The sequence below is a fragment of the Topomyia yanbarensis genome, chromosome 2 (assembly GCF_030247195.1).
Source record: "Topomyia yanbarensis strain Yona2022 chromosome 2, ASM3024719v1, whole genome shotgun sequence".
Taxonomy (NCBI): domain Eukaryota; kingdom Metazoa; phylum Arthropoda; class Insecta; order Diptera; family Culicidae; genus Topomyia; species Topomyia yanbarensis.
The window spans coordinates 71,053,869-71,079,363 of NC_080671.1; the positions used below are offsets into that span (position 1 = coordinate 71,053,869).

Sequence of the window (25,495 nt, forward strand, 5' to 3'; positions counted from 1 at the left end):
TTCGATCATGTCCATATGAGCCTGCATAGTCCTAGTTTTCTGTTCTAAATTTAAACTGATTCGCTCTAGAATACCTAATCGTTTTTCAATTGCATAGCTTTCATTTTTTTTAGTCTTAAATTTGCCGAAAATAGCCAAAAACATCGATACAGGGGTACTGAATTTATAATTTTAAAACTTTCATTTTCCAAGTTTCAATTATATGAAATTAATTGAAGACCTTCTTCTTCTCAAGTTCTGAAAAAGTCTTCTGAATAAATTCTATTCGACATGTTGATATAAACTCTTCCACCCTTCTGTTAAGCTAAGCTCGTGTAGCAAACATTTGTAAAATGTTATCCTTGTGTTATAAAACTGATGACATTTTATGAATAGTGAATTATTGGCAATAAAAAAACCTAAATTAACCATAAAAAGAAGGAATCCGACAGCGAGTTGGAACAAAATCCGTGTGTCCATTGATCCCACTAAACAAACATACAGATGAGCCTCGCTATGCATTCCTGGACCATCAAGAGCGTCCAAGTGCCAAATCGGTAGTTCGCCGTCCCAATCGTAACGCCGCACAGTGATCACCTTCCATACAAAAGTCGGACAAAACCTCAAAAGTGGCCCGAATTTGATGAAAACTTCACATTAGGGTAATTTTGTGACGCTGAATTCATATTTGATGTTTATTTTTTTGTTTTTAAAATTCTCAAAATTTTGGCACTTAGAGTGGTTCGAAAATTCAACATTCACGAATATAAAGTGCACTATTTCCGAAAATTCATTTTCAAAAAATTGAGTGCGGTGATTTTTTTAGCAGAATACACATGTTTTCAATTGTTGATAATGATATGACACATCTATAAATTATATTGCGAACCCTGGGTAATCAAAGGCTACCATGCGTCTCCTTCAGACGTATAATGAAAAATCACCTTTTATCATACCTCGGGGCAGAAAGGGGCAAAACAAGATATTCATTTTCGGAAAGTACACTAATTTTCAAGTATAATGAACAACAAGCGATCTTTCCGATCTTTTCTTTTCTTTAATATTTTGAGAAAATTTTATTCAACCTGTTAAGAAATAGAGAAAAATGTTAAACCACGAAAAATCTAAAATCAAATTCTGAGGTTTTGTCCGGCTAGGCGACACTGTGCGCCGTCGACGGAACATATGCAAACGGATCAGAGAGCTGTTATTTAGGATAACATATGCGATATTAATATCCTGAATTTGAAAATAATACCCCTTTCGAAGGATGGGTTCGCTGCCTTTAGTTATATAGTCTAGTGCATGTGTGTGTGTGCGTGTGATGGTGTCATTTTTTCCACCCAAAGCTGTCAAAAAACGAAACAAAGCGGAAAAATAATGGACGCCATTTCCCGCGGAGCTTAGTCCGGGGCCAACTGGCTGAATGAGAATCGTAGAAAGTGTGATTTGTGGCGAGGGTGGGCTGAGTAGATAGGGACCAGAAAAACTTTTCCACAGACAGCCAGTCGGAGAAGCGGGTGTCATCAATTGGTGTGGATATAGCATACATGAACACAGCTTCAGCCAACTGACGCTTTTCCGGAGAAGGCTGCTATTTAAGTAGATCCTGCAAAGTTTACGCACTGCTCTCAACGATGTAAGACCTATGTCAACGAATTTTATTTTCCAGGCGCGCGGCTTTTTGCCAGTCTGTAAAAAACTGGTAAAATGTGTTTGCGACAGAGTAATGCATTTCTGTACGAGAACTCGCACATATAAACCAAACGTTTTAGATAATTAAGTTTTCATCAGTCTCGGAGTAGAATTGACTTTTCAACTAAGTAACTCATATAGGAAAAATACAAATGCAAAATCCATCCCAATGAATGAAGAAATCGCGTTACAAAGTAGAGATTAATTCCAGCACTCCTAAAGAGAACTTGCTTGAACTTGTGCGACCACCCCTGGCTGCTACTCCGTTATCGATCTGGACTAGCTGAATTTGCACAGAGAATAAGTAGATAATTATGCTTGGGAATAGCGAAACATCTTTCAATGTGCAACTCCTGGTTATCCCAAAGTATTGTTCAATACCGGCGCCGGCCAGGCCCGAACGTAGATCGCGGAAGGAAAGGGAAGGAATGGTTAGTCCGATACTTGATTTTGCTAGAAGGCCGTATATACTACTGCGCACTCCACAAGTATCACAGGAGGAGGATATTTTTGTTAGTAAGAGTATAGAAGTTGGATCACTTCTTCTTTACCGACCCCAGAGAGGTGACTTCACTATCTGGACTAGATATCGATCCACCAAACTCACAGACCGGGGACCAACGGTTTTACTTCCCTTCCGAAGGAAGACGTGACCACAGATTTTTTCACCTCAGAAAAATCTCAACGACCTCGGCTGGAATTGAATTCGGGCAAATTGGAATGTGTGGCGGTCACGCTTACCACTCAACCACCGGCGCCGTCATTAATTCCAGCACTTCTAAAACGACGTAATAAAGATCACTATATATTCAGCTTAAAAACAATGAATTTGGTTAAAATCGATATTAATATCTTTGTTTCGCAGTAAGTAGGGGAATGTCACCGGTTGTGGGCCATTCGCATTTTTTAACGTGTGTTTTTCTAGCGCTGTCAAACTTTGCAAAACGTCATATCTCAATATAAGGGTAGTAAAATAGAAAAAGAAGAAAAACTCATTCCTAAACTTCAATGGCCCTGGTTTAAAAATGACAAGTGCTTCATAAAATTTCATCGTTTGAATGACTGTGGATCACGGGTTGTTTGTTTACAAACAAGTTTACCGTAAAAATTACAAGCGTGTACTATGTAGAAAGATCGCATTAATATTTCTAAATTGCTTCTACTGTCAATGCCTCAGATATTTCCATTCCAATTATTTATATTTCGCAAAATCACAGTTTTGCGATTGAACACCGTTATTTCCAGACCCCATCCAAAATGATTCATGTCCCTTCGACACAGTATAGCACATAATAGCGGATCCATTCTGATGATACAACGCATACGGTAGCGTATGATAACGAACCGGAAAGATTGCCATCTTTTTGGAGGGCTCTAGAGCTGATACCCGGCACCATTCGATGACTACGTTCACATTCGCCGGTTGTAAAATTTCCTCGAATCGGTACGGATCAATTCATTGCCGGCGGGTTTAATGCTGTCATGGTTTGGTTTGAGTCTAGCGAACCACAATGTTGAACCAACAGCGACAGACAATTTCGGGGGAGTCTCCAGGTCGATTGCACAATTAACTTTGTACGTGTGGTAAATTTCCTCTCATCCTTCCCGGGTTGATCCACGGCAAACGGGACGGCAATGGTATCGACAGTCCCATTAATTCCAACCTTGTAACTTGCCGTTCTCCGACACCATTGCTATCGACTGTTTTGGTGTTGAAAATGATGATGAAAATTCGTCTGTCTCGGATATGCTATCCGCATTGATATTAGCACCGCTTTTGTGAGTGCTGTTAGTTACAGTTTTCGTGACTTTTGGGAATTTAGATGGCGATGAATATGATTATCGTAGTTGCCTCTGTCGACCTTAACGAGCCTTACCTGGTTCGGTGGAACAAAAATTTGTCCTCTCAGCAGCGCGTCAGACGGTAGCACCTAGAACCGCCCAAATTTTGGGAATGACTTGCCAAATTGACGCGGCAAGAGCCACGCGCGCGATAAACAGATAGAGACTAACTTGAAATCGAACATGGTGACCAGTACTAAGAGCTCATCGGGTTGAATTGAAGCTTTTAGACTTTTGTTGTGATCAGGGTCTGATTTGATGATGGAGTTGCTTTGTTGGCTTTGCTCGACAATAGAGTTAATTTCGGTTATTGCTGCCATAGCGGCAATAACGGAGTTGGTTCGTTGAGTGGGGGGCTTGGTGATTTCTTCTGATAAAACAAGATATCGGGTTCAATTCCTGATCAATCCAGGGTATTCCCGGAAAGGAATATCCCTGGGTTGCCTTGGGTTAGTGGTACGCAACTTTCAATAAAGGGGCCTGATGTGGATGATATAACTCGATTAGACTCTGCACTGCCACTAGGCTCGTCACTTCTCACCTTAGCAGGTGGTAGTACCGATGTCTTGGTCAGGCGGGAGGAGTCTTACAGAGAATTATCAGAAATGGAAGCTATTGGGTTCAATTCCCGATTCTATCAAGTATCTTCCCGGAATGGAAATTTTCTTGATGGACCCTGGTTGTTGATGGAATATTCGAAATATATCTGGTTACGTTCTTTTGAAGGAAAGGCTATGTCTGTAAATTGAACCAGTCCGTTTTTTTTGTTAACTGGTCTTGTCATGATTTAAAATATTAATTATCTTCTAGATAACTCGTTCAGCTCACACCTTTGTGGGGGTATGAGGTGGGACCATCATCATCATCAAGAGTGACGACGCCCTTAATCCCACTGGAATGTGAGGTGTTTATAGTTAGATCAGGCAGAAGGCCCAGCTCTTGGATGATTGTTCGAAATGAATGGAATTTGTAATTATGTAAATTATTTTTACAATGGAATGGCTTAATTTTCTGAGGTTGAGCATATGCGGTTGCAGGTATAGCTATACTCTAGTGAGATGTTCATCTAGTAGCGATGCAAACCGCAAAACGATATATGTTGCTTAGTAGATCATACTCGAATTATGTGGATGTAAAAGTTTCATCCTTGAAATTTAAACAAATGATCCGACAGTATAGAAACCACAACCACAATTGCCGTTGAAACCATTTTGGTTTGAAATGGCATTTAAAATTTTATTCTATAATGAAATTATGTGTTTGTCTGTCAATTAGTATGAAATTTAAAATATTTTTAACGTCGCTGTTATCGATAAAGACTTTTTCTCAATATCTAAGTTTAAAGGATGCAATCACATCTAAAATATTTCCCTTTTCTTCAGGGTTTTACTCACAATTTTGTTTAAAATAAATGGATTTTTGTATTTTAATTTCTAACATTTTTTTTGACTTTCTGAAAAGTGTCACATCCCCTACAACTCATTCTCGAAAGATATTTTTTGAGAACTCAGACGCCCATTTGAATAATTACTCTTGAGTTAAAATGCTCCAATTGCCAGTGGAATACGGGGAGATTCAGTTACCGAACACAACTGCAAAGTTTCATTCGGTCAAGTTTTATGATCTGCTGCTTTTCCATGGAATCTCCTTAAAATTGCGATATAAAATTGGTGTGCCCGGCGACAGATCATGCAATCGAATCTCGAACGCATTATCTTGAACATATACGGTAAATTTGACGAAGATGGAGGGTTGAAACCCTCCCAAAATCTAAACTATTTTGCTTGAAGGAAAATTTACGACTGAGGATTGTTTGGGACAGCATATTATCCAAAAGATTTAGGGACCAACAAATGACTGAATTATCGTCAGAAGAGAATGTAAACAATGAGAGTCCTTGTTACCTATTGCTTTAATCATCATGAGTTTCACTTGGTTTATAGATTTAGACTGCCGCGTCGCAGTTGTCAAAATAGGTAACATTATCCAGTTTCATCACCTACGCCATTCAGTACAGTAATCATTCAACACGTTAGTCGAAGCAGAAAGTTTTGTTTTCTAGAACAACCTAAAATACGTGATTGAAAGTGAGTTGGGATTGATGTGCTTATATAAATGACAACACAAAGACACTACTACATGATCTGGCACCGCGTACTTGCCTCATGTTCATTAAAAATGCACGTCGCTATAAAAACAAATGAATCAAAATTTCCCAAGCGAGTCACTCAAAATAGATAGGCGGAACTAGGCCAATTCGGACCTAGTAAAGATTTATGAACTATAGAACTGAAACGTGACAACCGATTTGCAAGTACTTGTTTTTAACTGTAAGCCAATTTTTTCTGATATGACTTTTTCGATCTCTTACCATATTGTGTTTGCTTCTACGCAAAAGTAGTCAAAAGTCCGTAGGCTCTGGCCCAATTCAGACCATTCGTTTCACGCTTACTTTTTGCAAGAGAAGTTCTGATTAACCTAACTACTTTTAACCACTTTTCGAACCGTTGAAAAGAAAGTTCTCTTTTTAATTGTTGTACCCAACAAACAGGCCCATGCGCAGAAAATTCTCAAAGGGAGGGTTTTGATCTTCGACGTTTCTTATAAAAGAAAGGTATAGAAACCCTCAAACTTTGAAGATATTTTCCGATACCTGAAGGCCCGAGTCTTGTGTGCCTATCGACTCATCTCAATACATGTCTGTATTCAAGAAGCAATGGAATTGGCTCATGGTAATGTCTGATTGGTTTGTAGTAGCCTACTAACTAAACTGAAACCTCTTGTATCTCGCCATCCTTATTCATCCTGGGTCACCGTTAGGTACTACTTCGGTAGGGATTGTACTCATGCGTTTATTTTGTGTTAATCGTACACGTTTTCTCCATTGCTCGATATATCTGAGTTGCGCAGATCTGCTGCAATTATCGTCCCCTGTTGAGACACGAACCGATCTGGAGGTGTCGACCATAATGGATAACGTCTCTGTACAACCACCTAAGCAGGGTTTATTATCCTGTTACTCGTTTCTATTTATCTGCTAGCTGGTGCTGAGAATTTCTCGACGGCGGTATTTCTCCTCATACTGATGCAATATTGATCCGGCGGATAAATGATCGGCGGATAAATGATCGGCGGTGAAATTTCTGTAGACAACAATATCCCGTTTTTTTACGACTTCGCGTTTTTCCTTCTTAGCTCCAGTTGCCACCCGGCTGACGGATCTTTGGCGTGTAGCGGGTCTACTCACAACTATTGCTAATATCGAAGCGCGAATCGATCCAGAGCTGCCGACCAACTTGACTTACATCTCTTTCCAGCCACCTTCGCGAGGTTTCTTCCTTGATTTTTTCAACGACTTGTTTCTAGAGTGACCGAACTCAAATGACATTTTATGTGTCAAAGCGGCTCGCAGTATAATTTCTTCCCTGAACAGAAAGTTAATAAATTTTTAAAAGTATTTCAAAACCGTCATGGGAGGAGTTTGAACCCCAAAAACCTTCCCCTTGCGCACTCATTTTTATCCAAGCAGGTTCGCGGCAAAAGAAAGAATTTATCGGTCAAAGGTCGTAATTGTTAGTTTGAAAGCCCAGTTACATTTTGGAGCCATAAACATTCATTTAAACCGCTCCAATAGAAATACAACTAGCATAGGCGATCTGAAAAGCCCCGTAAATATTTGTGTGTTCACCCAAACAAAAATCATTCCATAAAATAAAAGCCTCAAGCTTACAAAAACACCTACTTGTTGTTTTCTCCGCTTTTATTTGTTATTTTAATCCCGGTTTTACCATTATAATGATTTTGTTTTGAGGATGGCAAAAAAAAGAAACACGTTATACCTCCTTTCCAACAAAAAAACTATAGAATGAGATTTAACTGTCAAAATTAATGTTTTAGAATAGCGGTCCAGCAATATATAGGACAGTCAGGAAGTCTAACGATTCTCTGAAAAATCGAGGGGTCTGAATCACCCCCACGGTCATAATAGTCCAGGGTTCCTTTAATATTTTCGTCAGCAGATTATTTATTCGCTGAATCCATCAGGATTTTATTTTGCAATGATAAATACTATCGAGAAATTGACCTCCCATTTAAATTGTTATTTTACCCATTTTGGGTATTTTGACTCAAATCCAGTACACCTGAGTCCTTGGAGAAACTTCTTCTCGGGAATTCCTAACGGTGTTTATGTAGCGAGGATGCTGGTCGAAAAACGTATTTCTTCCTACTGACAATGTCATTCAAAACAGATGGAACAAAAATTACACAAAGCACACTATCAAGGATAGATTAGTTAGTGCTTATATTGTATTCAGACGGCATACCTTGCGCGGAAGATGCGGCGTCGACTGCATCACAACTCATTGTCCAACCATCCTCGGCTATATCAAATCTAAAATACAGCCTTGAATTATCTGTTATACAAATGGTTGTCAAACTTATTGCTGCTCGTCAGGTCATAATGACAACTGTAAAAACTGCATCCAGCACCCCCACATAAACAGCCCCATCAGCGAGGCAGCTAATGACACAAATGACGGCGAAATTACATTCGTGAACCGTAAGTACAGAAGAATGATGCGAAAAAAAAATTAACGATGATGATATTGACGTGAACGATAAAAAGAAAGAACTGAATGATCCCCCAAAATGTTAGCAAACAAAAATTGTTGCCTGTTGGAAAAGAAAGTCTTCACGTCCAATTGAGTTCTACAAGATGACGACACGAATGAACTCATGATAAATGAAGTTCATGTTTGGCAATTAGGCTTTACACCAACCGACATAACCCTACAAAATTAGCCGGATGAACTTCGTTTGACAATTCTCGGTGGTTTGTTTACATGAAAGTTACGTGAGTTCCAATGTAACAGATGTGCACCCGTTGCACTCGCACTCACGCAAGTGACAAAGTAAACAAACCACCGAGAATCACCAAACATGAACTTCATTCATCATGAGTTCATTCGTGTCGTCATCTTGTAGAACTCAATTCCCAGTGGTTTGTTTACTTTGACAGCTGCGTGAGTGCGAGTGCAACGGGTGCTGATCTGTTACATTCGAATTCACGTAACTTCCATGCAAACAAACCAGCGAGAACTGTGAAACGAAGTTCATTCGGCTTATTTGTGGGGTTATGTCGGTTGGTGTAAAACCTGATAGCACACTGCGTTCACGAGATGTGACAGACACTGATGAACTAATATTTGAATTTATTTGTTATATTTCGTCGCACAAAAAATCTACTTTTGTTGTGAAATGTCAACTGTTTTGAACTGAATATTAATTTTAACATCCAAAATCATCAACCGAGAAGTGAAAACTTCTGTAATATTTTAGGAATGGATGTTATTTTTAGCGGACTAACGGACAGGTTTGAAAACAATTGTTTCGGGTTTGCCGAATGTTTTGGTTTTAATTTGATTATTGGATGGCTGTTGCAATTTTGTTCTCAAATTTTTAATTTAGAGTTCAGGATTTATGCTAGGATTCATAAGCAGAGAACAATATCTTCAACTTGTACATGTTAGAGAAGAAAATCATCTGCGGAGGTTTGAAAGCTGTTCTATGTTAATTTTTCGGATTTATAGATTGGAATGATACTTGTAGAATAGTTTTTGTTTCTGTATTTTCCAATATTTCATCAAAAACACTCCTTTACCTGAAAATAGTTTTAACTACCAGATTTTCGTTAACAGTAATAAAAATTACAAATGCATTGAAATTGAGCACTTTCGGAAAATTAACGATTAACAGGATAGGATTCATCGGTACAATTGCAACAGAAACCTTTGTTTTAGGTACCAACATAAATTGCTGCAATAATGTTATAATCGGATGCCCCGTGTACGTTGAAGACAATGCAGTAAAAGTTCGACAGCACGATCTATCGCCAGAAACACCCGATGTGAATACTACAGAATTTGAGTCGCAACATGAAGCAGTTTTCTTCGTCAAGGGGGAATAAATGATTTTGCCCAGGTATTCTAAACGATGCTTGAATGGTGAGAATTCTGTTGGAGCACCCCATTGCTTCCTTCGTGTCCCTACAACCTGGATCTGGCTATTCTCAGACCTCGCGGTTTATTCATGACGATCAGTTTCCCACATGTCAATACTGTAAACACTCTGTCCTATGCGGAAAATCCTTCACGCCTGTACCCAAGCCAAAAACAACTATCACAACGGAAAGAAATTAGGAAACTGTAGAGCTCTAGAACTGTTGTCCAAAAAGCAACATTTGCTAAACCATCAGTAAACGTCAAATCAGCGACGTCGCCATCCAGTACTTCAGTAAAAACAATCACGCCTTATCCAGAAGACAGTAAATAAAGAAGATACGACACGACCGTAATCCGCGAACCACCCATACGAAATGTGAAGCGCTGGCTGAAAGATATTATGTATCTCAAGCTAACTGATGTTATTTCTATTCAGTTCCACCATGTACACTATGTTGTCCTGATAGGATAATTTCTTTGGCGGCAATTCATTTCCGTTAATAACATGCACCACTGTGTTGAGCATAACAATGTTAGGGCTAAGATCCTCGTGTATTATGAACATAACGAAATCTAGGTACAATTACATGATCTGTGCCCGTCTCGACAGCACTATTCGCCAGTTCATGTCACAATACGGAGATATCCTTTCACCAGGCATTAGAAACGGTGTTGGAGTACTCTAGTGCTTCCATCGTGACCCTGCGACCTGGCTCTACCTTTGCTCAGACAACGCTGTGTACTTATGATAATTAGTCTCCCACCCGTTCAAAAAGTTATACACTTTTGAAAACTTTATGTCTGGCCCTCCTGAAGTCGCGTGAATGGCTCACTGAACGAGTAGGCGCTGGTGTTCAAAGACGTTTTCGCTTGATTTCCTGAGTGATGCGCACTCTGTGTGCTAGTGCGTCTACCGGAAGGTTAACACTGATATTGAATGATTTTCCAATGGGTGATATACAATTTCATCTCGGTCCGGTTTATACCGCATGAATTTTAGTTTCAGGATATGGATAAAGAAGTAAAAGATACACATTTTCCATATAATTGCTGCATTAACCGGCTGGATATTTTCAAATATTTCAGACTGTGGTGAAGGCAGCAATTTTATGCATCATCTTTTATGCCCTGAAGCTAACATTCATACGATAATCTGGACCGAGATGAAATTGTATGTCACCCATTGGAAAATCATTCAATATCAGTGTTAACCTTCCGGTAGACGCACTAGCACACAGAGTGCGCATCACTCAGGAAATCAAGCGAAAACGTCTTTGAACACCAGCGCCTACTCGTTCAGTGAGCCATTCACGCGACTTCAGGAGGGCCAGACATAAAGTTTTCAAAAGTGTATAACTTTTGAACGGGTGCTTATGGACAAACAATTTTACCTTCGTTTTATAGGTGAAACCTAGTCCTATTAGAATAATTGATAGTATAATTACAATTTTTGCCGATAGTGAAGTTACACGGGTTCAAAAACAGGCCAAAATTAAATCAAAATCAGCTATAAGTCTTTACACAGCATTCACAGCTATCTGGTCTCTTCAGAAAAGTTGTGTGTTTTATGATGATAAAAAATACCTTGGAACATTGTTAATGCGAAAAATTAGAAATAAAAAAGTTATGAGTAAAAATAGGAAATGAAGGATTTCACCATAGACAACTTCTCATAATTCGATTACTATGAGTGACAGAGACAACATGTCTTCTGCAAAATTTATAAAAATACTCTCCTCTACAACTTTGTCGAAGACAGCCAAGCGCTATCTCTTTCGGTTCAAAAGTTAAATTTTCTGTAGCTTACTAATATCATTTTTTTTAAAAAAATAATATCACCAAAAGATGGCGCTTTTTACACACACACAAACATTGTAGAATATGTGAAATCGCTAATATGGACAGTTTTGGCTCCAGTGAATTAAGTACCTCAAAACGCTGTTTTGAGCCACTGTGCACCCGTATCAACAGGTTCGAGCAATTTTGTATGTTAAGTACGTTTTGAAAGCAATTTAAAAAAAACTTTATGATTGAGGTATTACTGTATTGAACACTTCTACTTTAGTACTGCGAAAATGCTAATTATTGTTGTTATTTAAATTTAATTATCGTCGATCTTTTCCCGCACTTAGTGTCTATTAACGACACCAGAGCGATGACTCCACCATCTGAATCCCGTATATCACATGAGTTTGCCTTACTTCTCTCACAAAGGTGTTACCAGAATGTTTTCACCTTAAAAGATCTCAACGACTTCTACTAGAAGTAAACCCAGACTCATTGACTGAATTTAAAAATAGTTATATTTGCCATTTAACCACCAGAACCATTTTCGAAATACCAATTGGTTGAATAGGGAGACTGTTATTACTACATAATATGTACCAATTCGTTTTCAGGACCGTTAATAATAATACTAAACGAATCAATATAACTATCGAAAGTCTCGTAGTCTAGATTCGGAAATATATACGTTTCATGGATTCTAAACAGAACATATATTTACAAGTTGAATTTTATTGGCTATTTGTTTTTCGTAGATTGTCATAGTACAATGTCAACATAGTAGTCAAAGGAATCCTCGACATTATCAGAGTTTAATCGTGCATACTTCTAAGAGAACGGCCATTCATTATCTTTTGTAACTAAGTAAACAATGTATCGAAGACTTTTTTGTGATGTCCAACGGAGAAAACAAATCGAAATGGTGAGTCTAGCGAAAAAACCCCAGACGCAGAATTCGAACCTGCAACCCTTGCGACTCCGACCCATACACAAACCTTTATGCTATCCCTGGGGTATGATGACGTCCCAGAAAGAACACACGCCAATGCGCTAATCATGTGTTCTTTCTGGGACGTCATCATATCCCAGGGATAGCATAAGGGTTTGTGCATTGGGCCGGAATCCCAAGGGTTGCAGGTTCGAATGCTGCTTCTGGTGAGATTTTTTCACTTAACTGCTTTCATTTAACTCACCATTTCGATCTGTTTTCCCCGTTGGATACCACCAAAAAGACTTAAATAAGGTATTGGAACTTATGTCAAAAACCAAAAAATGAATTATTTGTTTTATCCACCAAAAATAAATCGATTTAAACGTGTTGTTTTTAGTGGTAGTGCATTATTTTCCAATCTGTTAAAAAAGTTTGGTAGTTACTGACAGAGAAAAGCCTCCATTCATTCAGATTCAGATTCAGAAATTCAGATGTGAAAACTATTCGAGGCATTCCGAAAATTATAAAAGGCAGCGAACTTTGTGTAAGTGTAATCTGACCAACTCCATCATCCCTCTTGTTATACGAAAGCACTGTTCATTTTCAAACAACGTCTTACAACTATGAAGATCAAATAACGTCACCTGAGGAAGGCGCAGTGTAGTTGGTAAGTCAATGACACTGTACACAGCTACCGGAGTTCGAACTCCCATCACCGCATAAGGTGTGTGAGACTTTTTAAATAGATTAAGAAATTATCATTAAGACCACACTGTGTCTGTTGATATTAATTAATTATAAATAAATAAATAAATAAATAAACAGTGAGACACTTTGCCACCAGCGCTCAAGTCGAAATCATATTTTTTTAGGATCTACTCAAATCATTTTACATTTACGATGGTATTTTATCACTAATTTTAACATGCTTGACGAATTTGGTTCAGATTTGGCTTGAAGCAGAAATTGCACTTTTCAGTTGTTCAGTTATAGGGGTCTCTGTTAGCTCAACAATATTCATTCATTTTCCATACTAATTTCCATATCAACTTTGAAATTTTTGGAGGGTCCGTAGACACAACCGATCGGTACCAAAATTTGCTCAATTACTAAGGGCCATAAAAGGAATCAGTAGAGCCTGGTGGAGCTAAAAATCAAAAATTGAACCAGTCTGGTACACGAGCTAAAAGTAATTGTTTTTGTCGTTCGCTTTACGCTGGCTCGAGTGAAAGCAAGAAGTAGGCTGAGTATCGTGACCGTTGCCTTTGGTGGTTAGAAACAGACTGACTCAATTCTCATCACTCTATTGTCTGATCTGTATTAAAATTCATTCCCGTCACTTTGAACTTCGCAATGGGATTGTGTACCACAAAATAACATTTGAATTTGAAATATTTTGTCCAAATATTGAAGATATCTTTAGTATTTCAATGTGTTGCAACGCTGGTTACCACTTTGCGATTTAATAGGTGTTCTGTTCTGCCATTTTACGCCTTCCAGATACACGAATGTTTGGCCCCGTGATACTAACCGGCACCATGTACGTTAAAATGAAAACCAATAAAGCAAGTTGAGTCCCAGATTGCTCTGAGATTGACACTTTGATTACCATTTTAATTCCCAAGTCTTGAGTGACACTTATCCGCTCTAATTTCCCCCCGTATGCATGAGAAAACGGCAGCTTAAACTGATTGTGCCTATTAATATCCTTTATTTCCGCATGAATCACCGACTTAGTCGGGGTGACTCTGTGTATGGTTTTTCCAGGATCAAGTCGTAGTACAGTTTGGAATAGACTTTTGCACCAGCTAAGAATTACTTTTGTATGATAACTTAATTTACTTTCCTGTGCTTTGGTTCATAGGTTCATTTAACAAATTTACATTGAATCCCAAACTTGCTCATTTTAGTTATTTATCGAGCCTAGTCCTTCGACCATTACCACCACCCTAAGGACAACACAGACGCAATGATAAAACATGACGAAACGGGCTATCAGCAACCCCCCGAGCCTGAGGCAAATTAAACTGGAAAACTTTCTCTTCTCCCACGGTGCAATCGTTTCAGAATAGACTTCCCATCGTAAGAATAATGCAACATCGTTCGCCTGTTCGATTGATTCGATTAGTATTCCTCTGTTCGGGATAACCAGCAGACGGATGAAGATTGCCGGAATCGAATAACTCGTTGCTCGTAGCTGTGGTATGCTATGTTGTGTCTGTGTGTTGTTTCAAACCCCTCGCTGGCTACCCAGGCTGATTGCTGAAGCCTGTCCGTTTTGAACTCAACGAGAAAGCTTGTTTGTGGCTTTCGATGAAGACCAGGTTTCTTACTGCGTCGTTGTACGGTTGGTTCTGCCGCTGGTGCTGCCATCATTGCTGGTGATAGGTAGCTGCCTCAGGATTGATATGCGGCAGTCTAAACAGATTTCTGGTCCTTCTACTTCTTGCCGACAGTATGGAGAATGTACGGGAGCATTGAAGACAGTTGCGGGTGAAAGTGCGCGGAGAAACCAAGTTTTCAATAAGTAAATTTTCCTCTGCGATGAGATTTTCCGCTGATGGTTTTGTAGGCTTGAATTGTAGTTTGAATGCTGCCGCAATCAAGGTGGAGGTGCATTAGACAGGATTAGGAGGGTATGGTGCGGTTCAAATCAAATGGTAAATTAGTTTGATTCTACTTGTACGGACAAATTGTCATAAGTTCGACAATGCGTAAAGCACATACACTGTTATTGAATCAAACTTAACGAAACGAAAATTGTTACAATTTTCAATGGAAACGGCTTGTGATAAAATTAAACATTTTAAGAATTTTGACTAAACGATTATAATAGAATTTTAAATTGATTTTATTTGTCGAACAGTAAATTTGACGAACTCACAATTCGAATCAATCATCCACAAGTAAATCGTTTACTCTGGCGAAATAATCGTTAGCAGAAGTTCCATCGCATAATGCCTTTTCCATCAATGCCTCCTTGAACTTTTGTTCATTTCAGTCTATGGGCGAAAAATGGAAAAGAAATTGCCTCCTTCACCAATAAGAGTTTTCCAAGAGTCACACTCACTCCATTGGTGATGAAAAATTGTCCGTATGTTTCGTTACCTCGCACTTTGCTTCTTTTCCAGTTTATAAAATTGTTGCAGGAAGCTACACGGGGAAGAGAGCCAATAGAAGTAGGTTGTGCAAAATCGTTTATCCATAGTCATATACATTCAAAACGTTCAAAGTACACTCACCAATGCAATGGATGCGTTAAGAACGCGGTGGTAAAAGGGTCGATTGGCGGAAGTCGAAAAACCCATTTTAAAACCGTCACATACTCTAGATTTATTCTCCGATTTGGACCAGTGGAGGATTGCGAAACAATGCACCACTTTCGTGTGGGTTCTCTGATGTGGTCTGGTGCGCTTTGCGGCGAGCTAAATAGTTTTTAATGTTGCTATAAACAATGCGTATAGATTTTTCTTAAGTTTTATTCTTGTTTATTCCACAATGGCTCTATCGACTGAAAATATTGGAGAAACTCTTACGAGTGTTTTTAGTGTTTACGAGTGTTCTACTAGCTCTACTAAATTGAATTCAGCACGACTCTGGTTTCGAGACAAATCTAGTAAACCGGGTTTGCATAGAATTATCATATATTTCTCCGATGGGAAACTGCTGTGTTTCTCTCGGTCTGTTACTTGGAAACATATTTCAGAAAGTTGACAAAACCCGCAAGTAAGGGCCACATGTTAGTTGTTACTTCTACGTGCAAGCTGGAACATACACGAAGGTACATAAATTACTGATATTATATTGCGAGTCAACCCGTGAAATTTGTTCATCGATTTAACTTTGAAAATACCACACTTCTCCGTATAGAATTGTGTGTCTTACTAAAATTTAGAAGTAAATTTTGTGGCAAGACCTGCACTGCCGTTTTAAACACAAACAATTATGTTTTAGTGGTAATTCGTCTATTTAAAACGAGCCGATGCGTGAGCCGGCCTTTAATTGTTTACAACAAAAAAATTATGGAAAATATTTAGTGTACGTACATCGGATTCTTCGCACGCAATTTACCAGTGCGTTCGGAGATTCCTTCCTGCGGTGGTGTAGCATTTTATTATCGCTTGATAACACCTGAGGGTAATTCAGTCCTCTTCCCGGGCTGTCGCTTTCATCCGAATCACTACTACTGTATTGGGAATTGTGAATTTCGTTATTTTATGCAAAACCCCGCACTCATCTCGTCAGTAACTGATACCAGCTTAGAACCACACATGTTAACCGCCTAAAATAACAGGCCAATATCGGGTGATGTTTCGGGGAATAAGGATAGAAGCTCTGGTTTGCTGGCGAGAAGGCGAAAACGAGCTTTAACTGTTCTGCGTTAGATAGTATTCCCCCATGCACAACTTGGTTTCCTTCAGCCTTGTCCCTTTAGAGAGTTAAATAGTGCAAGGCGTTTGGTTCTCAAGCCAAACCTTTTCTTTGAGGGGTTACACCAATGTGGAGTCCGGTCAAATGGGCATAGGAATCTTGTAAAATGGGATTAATGGTAATTATTACGAAACACAAAAACTAATTTATTGAAATAATAGCAAACAACAATAGCAAACGGCTAATGTTGATAACCTGAATAGTGGTCGCAGTGGCAAAGTTTCCCTTAACAAAAAAACGACTAACGTTGGATTTTGTCTATATTTTGATTTTTCGCGAAATTGCGAAGTTTTTAATAAAACCTAGTGGTGCGCTTGTGCCTTTTCCATTTATCCACACCATGATTCAAAAGCTGGTTATGTTCAGCATGTCGGCGCTGACACACTTGAAACAAAAAGTATAACATTTCCTTATCTTAATCAGCATAAGTTAAATATTGTCTTCATGTTAACATATAAGAACCGATGTGATTTAAATTCTGGAATATGCCCCATGCCATAGAAATTCCAAAATTTCAAAATTGTCGATAGTGGACAATTTATTCAAAGAAGCTCAGATTAACCATCAGTGTTGTCAGACCTGCGAATCGAAGTAATTTTTTGTCCATTTCAATAAATTTTAAGTCACTGAAGTATTACAATTATAACAGCTAATATGGGAAACCAAAAGTCACGTCAAACGTGGTACCAGTTTATTTGGGAATTTGCTGTGTGGCCACACTGTTCAACCTGTAACTCTGGAACCGGATGACCGATTAACTAAAAATTCAATGCCAGCTTATGGGAGTGTTACACAGTTGATTTAAAACTTGTTTTAAATCGGTTCAGCCATCGCTGATCAATTTGTGTGAGTTTTAATCAAACATACATACATACACACTTACATTACAACCACAAATCGGGTAGGCTAGATCCACCACCGGGGCCAGTTGAGTAGCATGCGACGTACCCGGGTTCGGGTTGTCGGGGCTTCACCGGGATCGCCGAACCGTCCTCGACATCCTACTGGGTAGCTTGTGAGTAGGCTGGATCCACCGCTGGGAATTAGAGCGAGTAGATCGCGTCGAATAGCTACAGGTGAGTCGTTCGGCCGCCAGTAAACTGGAATCGCTAGTCAGACCTCAGCACCTACTGGTTGGCCCGTTGAGTAGGCTAGGTCCACCGCCGGACTAGATCGAGTAGATTGGAACGGAGCGGGGAGATAAAAAGCTCACAGAAACGAACATCGGTATCAGGTGAAATCTACCACCGGGGAATTCACAGTAGGGTAGATTCACCACCGTGGACTGTCCGGCTATATCAGGACAAAAATGGGAGCTAATTGGCTCACAAAATAGAAATCGGTATCGAGAGAAATTCAGCTACCAGGGAACTCTCAGTCAGAGTAGGGTAGTTCATCGCCGAATAATATCCAAGTAGATCTTGATAAAGCTGGGAGCTAGATGGTTCAAGGAAGCGGGTACCGGTTTCGGGAGAAATTCTTCCGTTGGGCAACTCTCAGTCGGAGTAGTTCGCCACCTGGGACTATCCGAGTAGATCGTGATAAGGCTGAGAGCTGAATGACACACGGAAACAGGAACTAAATGGCTCAGGGAATCAGTATTTAAACGGCTCAGTGGGACGAGAGCTAAATGGTGACGTAATAGATGGAAACATGATGCAAGAGTCGAGAGTTAAATCAAAACTCAAAGGTCGAGCCGTTCATAGACCAATTGAAGCTCCGAGATAGAGAAGAAGAAAGAAGTACGACTAAGTGCGATGTAGCTATCATCTCGGAGTCATGGCGTTCCTGGCCAGCGAAGGAATCTGAATATCAGATAACAGTCGGAAGAGCGTGAGATTCAATCAAACGAGCGGAGGTGGAAAACAAAGTTTGACAAGAGATTCATCATCGTTGCCAAGAGCGTGCGACGCAACAGTACCGCCGCCCAGCCTTTTGGTGGAACTCGACGGTTGCTGACCTACTTGCCCGGAGTAGAATGCAGAGAGCCCATAACGTCGCTCTAAAACCTCCGTAAAAAGCAGCAAGAGTCGCACTTAACAAAGAAATCAAGCTCAGTATTGAAGCCTATCCAGAAGAGCTTTACCGCATCACCAATTGAAGTCTGTGAGGCGATGCCTAAATAATTGCCATGCGGTAAAGTGGACCGGCAGTATCACCAGATAGATGCCTGGACAGGATGAGAATCATCGTAGAAACTCTATTTTCACAGCATGAACCGACGACAGCCTGGGCGCCCACTCTGTGCGGGGCTAACTACGAAGAAGCTGGGGTGACCAAGGAGAAGGTGATAGTGGTGCCAAAAGCTTTGAGAACCAAGAAGGCCACGGGACCAGGCGGTATCCCCCAACGAACCCGGCTAAACTGTAACTTCCTCGACATCTGGAAGCATAAAAAGCTGGTGGCCCCTGGAGATCCTTCAGCATACTGCCCAATATGCCTGTTGGATACAGTCGGCAAGGTACTTGAATAAGTAATCCTTAACAGGTTTACAATTTACAGGCAGGGAGGGAATGGTCTATCCAATATGCAGTTCGGCTTCCGGGAAGGTAGATCTGGACGTCATACGAACGGTCGTGGAAACTATGAAGGCTGCGCAGAAGCAAAAGAGAAGAGGCAGCCGTTACTGCGGTTTCGCTGGATGTAAAAAACACCCTTAACAGCGCTAGTTAGGCTGCAACCACCGATTCGCTGTACAGACTGAGAGTTCCCGAGAACCTCTGTAGGATTCCGAGAAGCTACTTTCAGAACCGGCAACTGATTCTCGAAACTGACATCGGAAAAAGCAGTGTAACCGTAAAAGCGGGTGTTCCACAGGGTTCCATACTCTGTTCAACTCTTCTTCCAATTTTACGTAAGACGGAGTGCTGGAGCTGCGCCTCTCCAGGGACGCGAAGATTGTTGGTTCAGCAGACAACTGGATGTTCCTACTGATCAGCGTATCACTAGTAGAAGCAGAAATACTCGCCCCGGGGGTGATGGATGCGCGAGAAACTGGCGTCAGCTCACCACACAACCGAGATGGTCTTCAGGCAAAGGCAGTGCAGCAGGCGATTAAATTATCGATCTTCCGCTCCACGCTCAGGGATGCCAGGATCCGGTACAGTTGAATTACGGGCACGTATCGTTGAAGATAGACACCCGAGAATTGGACGTCTTCGTCTACTCGGAATCGCAGGACTGACCTCGACACATTACCGACCAGTATCGAGATAACGGTTTCGAGACAACTTTCGACGTCGGGGAATTTCTCCGTCGGAGTAGGTCATGCGCATCGCCGGGGACTAGTTCGAGTAGATCGTGAAGTAGCACCAGCAAATGGACGTCGGGGCGCCTGTAAACTGGAAATCACTGTCCAACCAGAATAACAGGACCGACCTCGGTATCCGCCCGGGTTGCATCGGTTTAGGAAGATCTTCCACTACCGGGGAACTCTTCGTCGGAGTAGGAAATATTCACCGAGTAGTGCGTAGCGAATCGCCGGCGTTAGTTTACATTGTTGATACATGGGAGAAAAAATATTTCAACTTTGTGAAGTGATCTGGGCACATGCAAAGTCATGGCGGAAGGTATATAGGTGGTTGATGTCTGGAAAAGAACCCTCCATTAATCGCCTTTAACAGAAAACGCTTTTCCGTATTGTGATGTGAATTGACGAATAGTGATACAGGTTGCATTCGGAGACAGATCGTGCAGTCGTACATCGACTGCGTTATTTTCAGTATACACGATAATCTTATCCCTAACATTATCACATCTAGGTGGCCCTATTCTCACAATCACCTCACTCACGCCACTTGATTCATTGTCATGCTAGCCACCGTCACGTCACACACGGAGAGGTACGTAACTCACGAAGAAGATAGATAGAAGTGACTTAAGAGTAACTTTAGGTGAAGTGACTTTTAAGTGACCATCGTCACCTAAGTGACTCTCAGAACCGTAATTTTCGGTGTCACCCCACGCAAATGAAGCGCTGGGAATTCTGGTGTCATTTAAGGGGTATTGGTAAGTTGATGACGGAAATTTATGGAAGCCAGTTTGAAATCGGCTTCTGAATGTCACTAAACTTTCCGCATCAATTAGGATGTCAATTTAAAAGGGGTGTTCAGTGGATGACGAAAGTTGATAATTGACTCCATTTTGAAATCCAATATGGTGGCTTGCGATTACCACCAGACAGTGAAAACCATCATAAATATGCGTTTCATTTGAAAGAAGTTTGCCAGGAGATGACGGAAATTGATGATTGTAGCCATTTTGAGATCCTAGATGAATAGGCGGCTCCAGTCGGCTAGCAAAGACAAAAAAGTGTAAAATTTTAGAAACTTATATCTTAACACGGTTTGTATTTGTAGATTGGCGAATAGTTGGACAAATAACACCATCCTTGAAATCAGGATTGTCTCTGCTAATCTTTAGGGATCTGTCCATTTCGCTACAGGTCCTTTTTTACTAAAAACACCGCGCGTTGAATCTTTTTGTGGTGTTACAGTTGATGAAATCCAATCTGACGAAACCGATCAGAATGCCACGGGTGGTCTGAAGGGTTTCGCTATAGCAGGTCTGCTAACGATACAAATTCAGGAAGTATTTTCAGCGGTGTCAAGATACAATCAATTCAAGAGGCAGATGCAGTCTTCGCTAGAGTGAATAATATTATGTATACTCAGGTTATTAGCAAAACTAATTTACGCCCAACTTAACCTATAAATTTTGCATCCTTGAAGAACAACATGTACAGAAGTGTACCCATACCGCTTCCTTGCGTGACTCCCAATTAGTTACTAAACTGAGAAGAAATGCGAAGACCCAGCTACAATTTTGCTAGAAAAATAAAATACTAGTGAGTTAAAAGTCTTTTCGTTGAGACTTTTTGATAGTCGCCTGTTGAGATGCATTATTTTTCAGCCGTTGGCCAGTTGATCGAAATCCAATATCTTACGGCAGCCTTCAAGGGGTTGATATCTCAGGTTCTATCTTAGTTACATAGTTACATAGAACAATTGATCTCTAGTTTATTCGACAAAGATTTACGCAATCATGGTGAGAAAACTGAGCCCTGAACTTTGCAGCAAATCTGTCTCCGAGAAGGTTACAAATGTAAGCAAGTGAACCGAGCAAGTGAACAGCCTAACATTAGCCTCAAACTACGAAAAACGGTCAGAACCCGGGCTAGTTAGCTGTACGGCAAGGTGCTGCCGAAACCTAATAGATGTGTCTGAATCAAAGTTGAAACTTATGCGAAAACTGATTTTAAATAACTCTCAGGATTCGAATTTTACAAGGATAGGCGGTTTCTAGCAGATTAAAGTTTAATTAGTGTATGATTTGGCAAGGGGATTGTTCCTGTGGCAGGATACTCAACAAATAGATTTTACTCTTCATTAAGTCCCATGATGGTCAAGTTTCGGCTGCGATATCGGAAGTATTCCTGACTTATGAGCGTAACATTTGCTGTTGTAACTGAAAGTTTAATTAATACTATTAAATTCGCACGTAATTAGAAATGATAACTCCCATTTCGTATGTCAGAAACTGTAACTTAAACTATGAGTTAAATTCACTGATATGAAACAAAAGTTTGCATCTAATAATTAAGCGTTCTATAGAATTTTGGTTAGTTGTTTTAGAAACTACCACAAAATTTCAGATTTTTTGCGAAGAAGTATATTCTTGATATTGGCCCTAATTGAAATGTTTTCCCTTTGTTTTATCAGTTTTGGACATAATTCATTCTCTTCACGGAAAATCGGAAGATTGGTTTACTATTTAAAATTGTCTATTTCACTGATAATTCTATAGACATTTGCCCTAAAATGAGTACTATAACTGGTAGTTTTGCACTTAAATGATTACAACGAATCATGTATCGTGTAATAACTCAATCTTCAAAATCTGTGGTTCCGTGGGCTGTAAATAGGCCAGATTTAAGATTTTGATTACTTGTACATAGTGCGAAGACAAAGAACAATGTGTCATATTCCTGGTATATGAAATTACACCGTAGCGGTTGATTTTAAGTATTGACGCATACATGCGTCTATTCGTGGGCACAAGGACGGTGACAAAAATGTCACACTGAAGAGAGGTGATTTGAGATTTGAAAGATTTTTTTCCTAGATGTTTTGAAAGGTGTATCGAGTAATGAGTAAGAGATAAGCCCGATTAATAACCTGGCGAAACCAAATTATAAATCCTTGTACGCCATCGATCACAAATCAGTACTGTAGTCAGATGGCATATCAAGAAAACCCTGCGAAAGTGCTTATCAACATCATCTAGTATTTTCAAAATCAGTATATAGTTTTAACATTGTTGTATAAGACACACCTGTTTCCTGGCCACTATATAACGACTGCTGCTCGTACCTAAGAGAACGATTGTTGAGGATGAATTTAAAATTGGAAATCATAACTCAGAAATAGGGGCTTTGAACGTTCAAAATCATGATTTTATTGATCAGATTTTATATGCTTATCAAGTATTTTGAACATCAAGGCATGTTTAATGTGTCACTTGCTATAGAACGATATCGCACATTTTACCAAAACATTTTTTTTGTCATGTAGCACTCTCTGTAATTCAGCGATTTGGCGCGCTTTTTGATTCAATTAGTTTTTAGCGACGCTAACGGCGATTTGTGTTCTTTTATAGATAAAGATTAAACAGCAAACTGAAACCAGACGTAACGCCACAAACTAATTATGTCGGCACACAACGAATAATGGAAACAAATCAGAACCTTGCTTACAAATCATTCTCAAAAAATCATGCTTTTCGTTTGTGGTAAATGCTTTGAAATTTAATACAAATGTAATTATTTTCGAGCCAATCTTTAAAATACTCCGTCCAGTGCGACGGAAGTTATCCATAACAGTTTACCATATTATACACTTATATTGAAAGGTTTGATCAGGAGTCAAACATGTCCCCACAAAAGAGAAAGTGTGGAGTAAAGTTAGTCCCGACCCCGTAGATAGGGTTAGAAATTTTTCATATGAGATTTTTCTAACCTGAAGAGGCGAATGACCTTAAGGTTAAAACTTCTATAATCGAAATAAAAAAATCCATTTTGTAACGTACGAGTTTTTAAACTACACTTTGCAAAAACATGTACAGAAAGTGTGACAGCCCACATAACTGAACAAATAGTTTTTTTATTTCGATTATAGAGGTTTTAACCTTAAGGTCATTCGCCTCTTCGGGTTGGAAAAATTTCTTACGAAAAATTTCTAACCCTATGTGCGGGGTCGGGATTCGAACCCAGGTGCGCTGCGTACAAGGCAATCGATTTACCAACTACGCTACGCCCACCCCAACAAATAGTTATCTCTCTGCCCAAATTATCGCAGTTTCTCAAATACTAAGCAATCATTACATTTACTGTGCGTGAGTTAGTTATTCTTTCAAATTTGCACTCATGCCGCAATATATCCAACACGAACTGCATGTCGCTTCTGAGTGCCCAGTCTACAAATTCTTCTGAGTGACCATTGAATTGATCTTGATTAAAGAATCTGAGACAAATCACAAAAACTTTACTTTCGCGCTTTCTGTTTACTTATACTGCGTAATTCTAGTGTTGAGTGTGTCATTTCACTCCCGATATTACCGGATAGGTTTCTGGAGGCGATGGAATACTGATTCTCGTCAAGTGTTAGTTCTAGGTTAGATATATCCAATAGATATAAATTTATCAAAAGTTTTGCATGGTACCGAAACTACCGGTACATATTTTTAGTTAGTAACGGTTTTCTAAATTGCTTTTGTTACCAAATTTTATCAATTTGCTTTTACGTGGTTAAATAAAGTGTTAGATGAAAAAAAAAATAAACTGATCACTTTGTTGATCATTTCTAAAATATTACCATATTTAAGTAGGGAAATGCAAATATCTTTTTACCAAAACAGCTTCTACTAGCTTTACCAAACTAGCTTCTACCGGAGCCCCGGTATCCCTGCCTGGAGCCGCCAGTGCCTAGATGGTGATTTTTTGCTACCACAAATAACTTGAAACATTAATCAATATGCATGTTCTTTGAATGGATTAGTTAGCAGATGCAGTCCAAAATGGCGTCTTTTGGTTTCTCACTTTTTGAAAGGCACATGCGTGTAATTTGAGATTGTATGATAATAGATAGCTGAAATAGGTTGTAATTTGTAAATTCAAAGTAGCAATTTTTAGTTACTTTCAATTTACAAATAACCAACTTTGTTTGGCAACAGAAAAAAAACCCATATTAAGGAGTTATATCCATTATATTATAGTTATTTTTTGCGTTTTCTTAATGTACCTTTCCTTTAAAAAGTTTCTTCAAATTTTCAAGAGATTCCTGTTATTCGAGAGCGAATATCTTCTTGCACCTAAGCAAAATATAATAATCACTGGTTTGTTAAAATTGGAAAGAATAGCTCATGTTTTAAAGAAGGTTAAACCTACATTACATTGCATCTAATCGTACCACGAAAAGATTTCCGTGATGGTTCACCGTGCCGCTAACCTCTACGGTATCGCTATATTAGACGTGTTACCGTAGATAAACAATGAATGACAAACTATCAGTTTTTCTTACTGACAAGACTAACTACACTGTATGGTCGAAATCATCTTCGCAAATTGCATATTTGTACAGCTTCGCTGAGTCTCATTGACATAACAGGACTTCTGTTCTAACATAACATCACATTCAACCCGTCGTCTGCTTCGAAACGCAAATTGTGTTTCCGTCTTGGAGCTACCATCAACCCGGTGCTAACTTATTCTGGCTCAAAGTTAGCGTCGAATTCTGATGAGACGAAGTCGAAACGAAACCCATGACACGTTGGT

General features: G+C 39.5%; 1 protein-coding gene across 4 annotated transcripts in view; it reads left to right on the forward strand.

The window, feature by feature from the left end:
* The window catches only part of LOC131678404 (pseudouridylate synthase RPUSD2-like), a 711,893-nt gene that overhangs the window by 639,059 nt on the left and 47,339 nt on the right, over positions 1–25,495 (forward strand). The gene's annotated exons all lie outside the window — the stretch shown is intronic.